Source organism: Triticum aestivum, chromosome 7B (assembly GCF_018294505.1).
Source record: "Triticum aestivum cultivar Chinese Spring chromosome 7B, IWGSC CS RefSeq v2.1, whole genome shotgun sequence".
In the NCBI taxonomy this organism is placed as follows: domain Eukaryota; kingdom Viridiplantae; phylum Streptophyta; class Magnoliopsida; order Poales; family Poaceae; genus Triticum; species Triticum aestivum.
In genome coordinates, this window is record NC_057813.1 from 56,390,800 (window position 1) to 56,400,877 (window position 10,078).

The following is a 10,078-nucleotide window of genomic DNA, read 5'->3' on the forward strand; positions in this document are numbered from 1 at the left end:
TCTCCAGCTCCTCCCCCTCGCGCTCCCCCGCCATGACCGACGCCACCACCGCCGTGCCTACGTCGTAGCCGTGCTCCCCGCTGCCCGTGCGTCCTCTCATCGTGTCCAGGAGCTCCGCCGCTGTCCACTTCATCGAGCAAGCCGAGCCCCGAGCGCTCGTAACGCTCGAGTCCACCGCAACGACCTCGCCCGAACCGCCGCCGCTGGAGATCCCCTTCAACGCCGTCGTCGCTCCGGTCCATCCCCGACCGCAGCAAGGGCTTCGTCGCACTCACTGTGAGCTTAGCCATCTTCCCGCCCCCTTCTTTTCTTGCTCCCGAGCCGTGTAGCAACCTCCCGGAGCTCAACCGCACCCACCGCCGTGGAGCTCGTCGCCGACGTGCTCCCGGTCACCCTCCGACCACTCCACGGTGTCCATCATGCTCACCGCGTCACGTAGCACCTAACTAGCTACTCCCCATACCTCACCGACCCCTCTTGCGTCAAGTTCGACTTCGGCCGAACCCCGGTGGCCGCCAAGGTCGTCGCCGAGGCCAACTCCGGCCACCCCGACCCCAACGGACTCCACCAAGAGCTGCGGCTCGTCCTCAGCTCCACTCCGGTGGTCTCCGCGACCCATTTGGTGGCCGAAACGGCCAAAACCACTTCCGCCGCCGCATCGGGGTCGCCGGCGGCTAAACGCCGGTGCAGCCGACCCGGGTTTGACCACGGGTGGGCCCTGGTTGACTCCCTAAGTCAATGACAGGTGGGGCCCAGCCCTGTTAATTAAACAGGTTTAGTTTTATTTAAACTTTAATTAAATTAATCACACTGACACGCGGGACCCATTGTCAGGTTTGACCCGGACGTGTCCTGTTGACCTGCTGATGTCACACTGACGTCAGGCTGACGCAGTAATTCTTTTTCTGGATTTAATCTAATATAGGAAATTCCAGAATATAGTTTAAACTTTAAAAATTCATAACTTTTATTCTGTAACTCCAAATCAGACAAATTATATATGAAAAATGATCAGAAAAATCCAATCTATCCATCTGTACTATTTTCATGCATGATTAAACAAGTTAACCTGATGTTTAATGCAGAACAAGGAAAAACACTTTAAAGGGCCATGTTTGAGTTTGAAATTTGAATCTTTGATTCAAATTGGTTCAAACCCTTCTGGTCTTAGTTGCATTAGCCCAACACACTCATATTGCTATGTTTCATGCATGCATCATATTGTTGCACATTGTTTGGTGATGGTTGTGTATCGGTGTTCTATGCGGCAGGATCTGCCTCCGAGGAGTACCGTGATTACCCTAACAAAGAACCGTATCAGTGCATCGAACCATCAGGCAAGCAACCAACCATTTGATCATATCGATACAATCCCATGTTCTCGCTCCTGCTCTCTTTTACTGCATTAAGACAATGCGTTTCAAACTGCTATGTGCTACGGTAGTTGAACCCACTTCCTTTGCATGACCTGTCATTGCCACAGTAACTAGATGAAACCCACTAGCATGTGTAGGAGTTGATTGAGCCATATGTATGTGTTGTTCCTACCTTGCTATGCCTGCTATGCTTAGAGTCGTGTCAGGTCTGGTTCATCTGGGTGATGGGCTAGAGTGAAATGATTATGTCAGTAATGAGAGTGGTGTGGTGAACACGATTTGGTAAAGGTATCGATGAGAGGCCATGTAGGAGTACATGGTGGGTTGTTTCATTGAAGCCGACCTTAAGCACTGAGATCTGTATGTGTGATTTAAGATACAGCTACTACCATGCATTGGGCCCTGAAATATGACCCCGCTCGACTTCTTATTCACCCTAGTCCTCTGTCCAGGAGTTGCAAGTAGTTTCTAGTGTTTGTAGCCTACTGGAGGCCGTGGACAGCGCTGACCGTAGGGGTGGGCTGTGATGCAGTAGGTACGTGGCCAGGTGTACCGAATACCCGTTAGGTATCTCGGGAACCCTGTTCACATCGTTCGGGGCCGTATGGGAAACCTCGGCCGGACTCCCTACGGATGGAACCTGGATAGGCGATAAACCTGGACTAGAGACTTAGGTGTTTAGGTAGGTCGTGGTCTACACCCATGTCGGCTTTCGCTTGAAGTCTGCCGAGCACATATCGTGTGCAGACGCTAAGTGGTGGAAACATGTATGAAGAGGTACACCCCTACAGGGTTATCATGATCTATTCGAATAGCCGCGTCCGCGGTAAAGGACTACTTGGTTGCCTATACAGTTCATACACAAGTAAATGGAAACTACTAAAAGCCTCAAGATAAGTGTGAGTGCCGAGGATGGCTCTTCCGTAGGAAGACGGAGGTGGATCCTCGGTAGTGTATTGAAGTGGTGAGTAGTGGACTCGTGTACGCAAAACCATTTCAAGTTGGAGTCTCGTAGGCTAGCCTAGCCAAGAGTCAAAGCTGGCTTGCTGCAACAACTCCACCAACCCTTCTTGATAATGTGCATGTATGTAGGATTTGATGTAGGTCTTGCTGAGTACATTTGTACTCATGTTGCTATAATCTACATTTTTACAGAAGACGCTGCAACCCCTTCTGATGGGTTCTACGTAGACGTTGACATCACTGAGTAGGCTAAGGCCCAGGTGGTGATCCTGAGCTTGTGAAGGACCACGTAGTATAGCTAGGCTTTCCAAGCCTCTTTTATTTTACTAGTTGTCTGTACCCAGACAAGCTACTTCCGCTGCTGGTTTGTATGACTGTATGACTTGAATGCTGGGTCGTGTGACCCGTACTTATGTGTATGTTATGTATGGCTCCCGGAGCCTTAAATAAAGTACTTGTGTCGTAGAGTCTTGTTGTGATGCCATGTTGTATTTGCACATATCGAGCATATTGTGTGTATGTTAATGAAATGCTTGGTATGTGTGGGATCTGACTATCTAGTTGTTTATCTTTAGTAGCCTCTCTTACCGGGAAATGTCTCCTAGTGTTACCGCTGAGCCATGGTAGCTTGCTACTGCTCTGGAACACTTAGGCTGGCCGGCATGTGTCCTTCTTCGTTCCGGTGTCTGTCCCTTCGGGGAAATGTCACGCATTGAGTACCGGAGTCCTGTTAGCCCGCTACAGCCCGGTCTACTGGAGTCCTGCTAGCCCAGTGCTACAGCCCGGACCCACTTGCTGATGACCGACACGTTCGAAGCTGGGTCATGGATGCCTATCCCTGTAAGCCTGTGCCACTTTGGATTTACGACTAGTCATGTCAGCCCGGGCTCCTTATCATATGGATGCTAGCGACACTATCATATACGTGAGCCAAAAGGCGCAAACGGTCCCGGGCAAAGGTAAGGCGACACCCATGGGAATATCGCGCGTGAGGCCGCAAAGTGATATGAGGTGTTACAAGCTAGATCGATGTGACATCGAGTCAGGGTCCTGACAGCGTTGGCATCAGAGCCGGACTGCCTGTAGGTTCTCCAAGCCAAACTGGTCGATGTTGAGTCTAGAAATTCTTTAGTTATATGTAGGGGAATTGTTTGTGGGTTGGAACGTAAGGCTCTTTTTACTCCTTTATCTTATGACATTCTGATCTGAGTCAGTCTATTCTTCCACCGGGGGTTAAGGAATTAGGATCTATTCTCTCTATCAGGATCACGTGTTACTAATCAGTAGTACCTTATAGGTTTGATGAATACAAGCCTAGTTCAGTTCTACTACCACATTATGTTGCTAGGATGGACTCAGAATTTGATATGATGATGTTGAGTGTGTATGAAATCCTTTGTCAAATGTCTCAAAATCCTTCTTGAGCATTTATAGCTGTTATGCTGCCGAAATTTTGCTAGAAATTCTAATGCATTTGCATTATGGTTGTGCTTTCAGATGGCCACTCGCGACCTCAATCAAGTGGTTCGCCTGACTCGATGCCTAGATGTACCCGGCCATACCGCCATGTTGGTCAGGGTAATGACTGAGGCTGGATACCGTTGGTATCCTGAGTACACGGTCGAAGAGCAATTTTGGGACTTTAATCAAAGCCAGTATCTCTACACTGTCAGGATATTTCCATCTTATCCTGGATCCACCAAGCCCCTTCACTGCTCCTATGGACTTGGGGTTACTATTGAGATGGCTGTGCAGGACGCCGCCTACTCTATGATGACCATCATGCGAGTCAGGTCTGGCCTATTTCGGGACTCTGATTTCCGGTATATGCCAGGATCACTTCCGGGAGCACAAGGGTATCTCCAGGCTATCTATGCTGACCCCACTCAGGAGGATTCACGGACTCGCACCACTGCTGAGATGCTCGAGGATAAGGACCGTGAAAATCGGGCCTTGAGGCTAGAGCTTTTCAATACTCGTGCTGATCACTGGGCCACGTTGACTCGGTTTGCACCGGCGGTGCAAGCTGGATATTCGGATATGCGCGATCTCTATCCTGTGAGATCTGCTCTGCCAGACGTGATGGGTTGGCGTGATGTAGGAGGCATCACCCCACCTCGCGGTCCCCGCAGGCCACCGTCTATTGGTCCAAGACCTCATCCTAGTCCCTATGGTCCACAAGCTCCGTGAGATCGTCTGTTTCCGGATGATCATGTTGAGCTTCCAGGCTATGGAGGTGATTTCTACGAGGACTACTACGGATCGGTCTGAGTTAGTGGTAGTATCACTAGTTCGTACTAGCTGTGTCGTCTATCGTCCTGCGTGACTCGTGGGATATGACCTCGTTTGTACCGCTTCCGGAGATGTAGAAAAATAATGTATAGGAGCTTGGGATGCCTCCGATGAGATGTAATCCTCTTTTCACCGCAATAGTACCTTGTTTGGTCTTGTACTAAACCTTGTATGGTGTGTATGACGATGGAATAAAAGAAGCAGTTTCTGTATTTACCATGTCATACGGATGATCATCTCGCATTCCGAGTTATTCCTTACATTCTGTATTCTATGTCGGAATTTTATCATTCTGACTAAATCATTGTCTTGTTTACCTAGGATGGTCAACACGCGCACTAACCCTGCTCCTCAAGAGCAGGCCGAAGGCAGTGAAGTCAGGGATGCAAATCTGCCTCATCCTCCTTCCCTAGCCGAGGTTATGATGGAAGCTGAGAGAAATAAGCGGGAGACCAACCATTTGTTGGAGCGTATTGAACAGAACACAACACACCATCAGAGAACTAACGTGGTGTCACTCAGTGACTTCATCAAGTTACATCCACCCACGTTCCACCACTCCGTCGAGCCTCTCGACGCTGATGACTGGCTTCGCAGTATTTCTCGCAAACTGCGTTCCGCGCTAGTAGCTGAGGCTGACAAGGTCACCTTTGCTGCATATCATCTTGAAGGCCCCGCCAGTCTATGGTGGGAGAATTATGGAGCTATGCGCCCAGCGGGCCATGTCACTACCTGGGCTGAATTCAGCGAGGCTTTCCGTGAACATTACATTCCGGAGGGTCTCATGGACCGTAAACGTGAGGAATTTTGCAATTTCACCCAAGGCCGACTCTCTGTGGATGCTTACAGCAGGGAGTTTGGTAACCTCGCACGATATGCCACTGAGGAAGTTTCTACCGTTGCCAAGAAGCAAGAAAGGTTCCGTAAGGGGCTTAGTCCTGAGCTTTGCCGCGACCTCCGTCTGCATGAGTGCACATCCTTTCTGAAACTTGTTAACAAGGCCATCAGTGCTGAGACTGGTCAGACTGATTATGACGCAACACGCAAGCATGGCCGTGACATGGGCTCCTCATCCGATGCTGGTCCTTAGAAGCGCCGCGTGTGGGTGCCTAACACCGCCCTGCCACCCAGGTTCACACCGAGGCCATCCTTCCAGGCGCCTCGCCCCGTTCAACAGTCTGCACCAGCCAAGCCCTATGGTCGTCCAACCAACAGTGCTCCTCCACGTACCAGTTCCGTGACTTGTTTCAAGTGTGGGGAATCTGGCCACTATATGCGTGAGTGTCCCCAGACCAACCCCAACCAATCTGCTAAAGCTGTTGGCCGTGGCAAGCCGACAGGGAAAGTGTTCCACGCCAAGCGGGCCATCGCTACACGTGGCCATGTCAACTGTGTCTCTGCCGAAGAAGCTCAAGAGGATCCCAACGTCGTTCTCGGTACGCTCCTTGTTAATTGCCACCCGACATCTGTTCTTTTTGATACAGGAGCCTCTCATTCATTTATATCCGAGAACTATGCTCGTTTGCATAACACCGCATTCTGTGACATGCCATCCACTATGGAAATTTCTACTCCCGGTTCTAGATGGCAAACCTCCAGGGTAAGTTATGGAAATGAAATCCAAGTCGACAGACTTGTTTTCCTTGCATCTTTGATAGCTCTCAAAATTTCAAATATTAATATCATTTTGGGTATGGACTGGATGTCAGCTCATCATGCCAAAATTGATTGCTTCTCTAGGACTGTTCAACTCACTCATCCTTCGGGGAAGATAGTCAATGTCTTGACCCGAATAGCCAAGCGACAGTTATATTCTCTTAACGCCAGCCCTTTGCCAGACCTTGAGGATGTTCCGGTAGTCCGTGACTTCCCGGATGTCTTCCCAGAGGAATTGCCAGGTGTTCCACCTGACAGGGATGTGGAGTTCGTAATAGACCTTATTCCAGGAACCGTCCCGATTGCTAGAAGACCCTATAAGATGGCACCACTAGAACTAGCCGAGCTTAAGAAACAAATCGATGAGTCCTTGAAAAAGGGTTTCATCCGACCTAGTTCATCTCCATGGGCTTGCCCCGTCCTCTTCGTCAAGAAGAAGGATGGTACGGACCGGATGGTTGTAGATTATCGACCTGTCAATTTGGTCACAATCAAGAACAAATATCCGCTCCCCAGGATCAACGACCTGTATGATCAGCTCGCTGGATCCTCAGTCTTCTCCAAAATGGATTTGAGGTTGGGCTACCATCAAATCAAAATCAGGAACGGGGACATTCCTAAAACGGCCTTTGTTACTCGTTATGGCCAATACGAGTACACCGTCATGTCCTTCGGTTTAACCAACGCTCCAGCCACCTTTTCTCGGTTAATGAACTCAATCTTCATGGAGTATTTGGATAAATTCGTCGTGGTTTACCTCGATGATATACTCATCTACTCCAAGAGCGAGGAAGAACATGTCGAACATCTAAGGCTAGTGTTGAAGAAACTTCGAGAGCATCGTCTTTATGCCAAATTTTCTAAATGTGAATTCTGGTTGTCAGAAGTGACCTATCTGGGTCATGTAATATCTGGTAAAGGTAATGCTGTTAACCCTGAGCGAGTTCAAGCCGTCCTTAATTGGACTCCACCTGAATCGGTCAAGCAAGTTCGGAGTTTTCTGGGCTTAGCGAGCTATTGCCGCCGCTTTGTCGAAAACTTCTCCAAAGTTGCTAAACCTCTAACCGAACTCCTCAGAAAGATAAGAAGTTCGAATGGACTCCACAATGTGAGCACAGCTTTCAGGAACTGAAAAGACGCCTGACTTCTGCTCCCGTACTGGTACCGCCAGACTTCTCTAAGGACTTTGTTATCTACTGCGACGCCTCGCGACAAGGACTAGGTTGCATTCTCATGCAAGATCGACACGTAATTGCTTACGCCTCACGGCAATTGCACCCACATGAGGAGAATTATCCTACTCATGATCTAGAGCTTGCAGCCGTAGTCTATGCACCTAAAACCTGGTGACATTACCTTCTTGGTAATCGTTGCGAAATATTCACTGATCACCAAAGTCTGAAGTACATCTTCACCCAACCGGATTTGAATCTCAGGCAAAGACATTGGGTCGAGTTGATCACAGATTTCGACTTAGGAATAACCTACACCTCAGGGAAAGCCAATGTCATGGCTGATGCGCTAAGTCGTAAATCTTATTGTAACAACCTGATGTTACAACAAAGTCAACCGCTTCTCCATGAGGAATTTCGGAAGCTTAACCTTCACATTGTTCCTCGAGGATTTCTTTCCACCTTGGTGGCGAAACCTACTCTTACGGATCAAATTATCGCTGCCCAAAAGCGAGATAAGGGAATATCTAAAATCAAGGAGAACATTGCTAGCGGAGGTGCTAGTTGTTTCTCCACAGATGATCATGGTGTTGTGTACTTTGAGAACCGTTTAGTGGTTCCCAAGAACCAGCATCTACGGCAGCTGATCCTTAAGGAGGCTCATGAATCTCCTCTCACCATTCATCCCGGTAGTACCAAGATGTATCAGGACCTACGCCAGAGGTTCTGGTGGACTAGGATGAAGAGAGAAATTGCTCAGTATATTGCTAACTGCGACGTCTGCCGTCGTGTAAAAGCAGAGCATCAACGGCCTGCTGGCAACCTTCAACCCTTAGCTATTCCTGAATGGTAATGGGATAAAATTGGTATGGATTTCATTACCGGTTTTCCCAGGACCAAGAGAGGGAATAATGCTATCTTCGTCGTTGTCGATCGTCTTTCCAAAGTGGCCCATTTCTTACCTGTTCGCGAGAGTATAACCGCTTGTCAGCTGGCAGACTTATACATCTCCCGAATAGTGTCTCTCCATGGTGTTCCTTTGGAAATTAACTCGGATCGAGGAAGTCTTTTCACCTCTCGATTTTGGGAAAGTTTCCAAAATGCTATGGGAACCCGCCTTTCCTTTAGCACCGCTTTTCACCCTCAATCGAGTGGTCAAGTAGAACGCGTCAACCAGATTCTAGAAGACATGCTTCGAGCCTCTGTTATCTCTTTCGGAATGGAGTGGGAGAAATGCCTTCCATTTGCCGAATTTGCTTACAACAACAGCTATCAATCTAGCTTGGGTAAAGCCCCTTTTGAAGTTCTCTATGGACGACGGTGTTGGACACCCCTTAACTGGTCAGAGACCGGGGAAAGACAATTCTTTGGCCCGGATATGATTCAGGAAGCAGAAGAGCAAGTTCGCATCGTTCGTGAAAAGTTGAAAACAGCCCAATCTCGTCAGAAGAGTCAATATGACCGAAACATAAGGCTATGACTTTCGAGGTTGACGAGAAGGCTTACCTTCGGGTTACCCCTCTGAAGGGAACCCATCGTTTCGGTATCAAAGGCAAATTGGCTCCTCGTTACATTGGACGTTTTCGCATTCTCGCTAAACAAGGAGAAGTTGCCTACCAGTTGGACCTACCTCCGCACCTCTCCAGAGTCCACGATGTCTTCCACGTTTCTCAACTCCGGCGTTGCTTATTGGATCCTATCCGTGGAGTGGACCACGAAACGCTTGATCTCCAAGATAATCTCACATATCGAGAGTACCCCATTCGTATCCTCGATCAGGCCGAGCGTACCACTCGACGTCATAATATCAAGTTTCTCAAAGTTCAATGGTCGCACCATTCTGAGGATGAAGCAACTTGGGAAAGGGAGGATCGTCTTTGATTTGAGTATCCCGCCTTCTTCCCGGAGGAACCCAAATCTCGGGACAAGATTCTTTTGAGTGGGGGTGAGTTGTCACACCCTAGCTAGTCATGCATTAGAGTGTTGCATCATGTTTATTTTTGCATCAGAAACCTGAAATGGGGATGACAGAACCCCCAGTCCCCTCTGAAACCAATTAGGGTTTACTAAAAACTTTTCCAATGAACCTGAAATGCCCTTCTAAAATGCCCATCATTTTTGTCTTGGTTCAGAACCTCTGCCAAAAGTGATGCACATTTTCCTAGGCCATCTTAGGGTTTGTGAATTAAATCATAAATATTTGAATTTGGGCATTTAAAATTATATAAAATATTTAAATGCTCAAATATCTCCAAACTAAAATGTTTCATGTTGGAAATAATCCAACTATGGACCAGGAGTAGTTTGGTGATTTTAGGAGTTGCCTGAGTATTTTTATTAATTCAACAAAGTTGCAGAAGTATTAAAAAAACAGAAAACAGAGAAAATAGAAAAACTTACCTGACGCCAGCTCCCGGCCCACCTGCCGGCCCAGCCCAGCACCGCTCCAGCGAGCTGCTTACCGGCCAGGCAGGCAGGCAGGTGCCCGACGGCGACCGCAGCGCGCGCCACGCACCTGCTCGCCGCCTCGCCGCTCCCCTCGCCCGCTGACGTCGTGGATCGCCCTCCCTCTCTCTCCCGAACCCCCCCAGACACCCCCTCTCCTCTCCAGCAACTCCC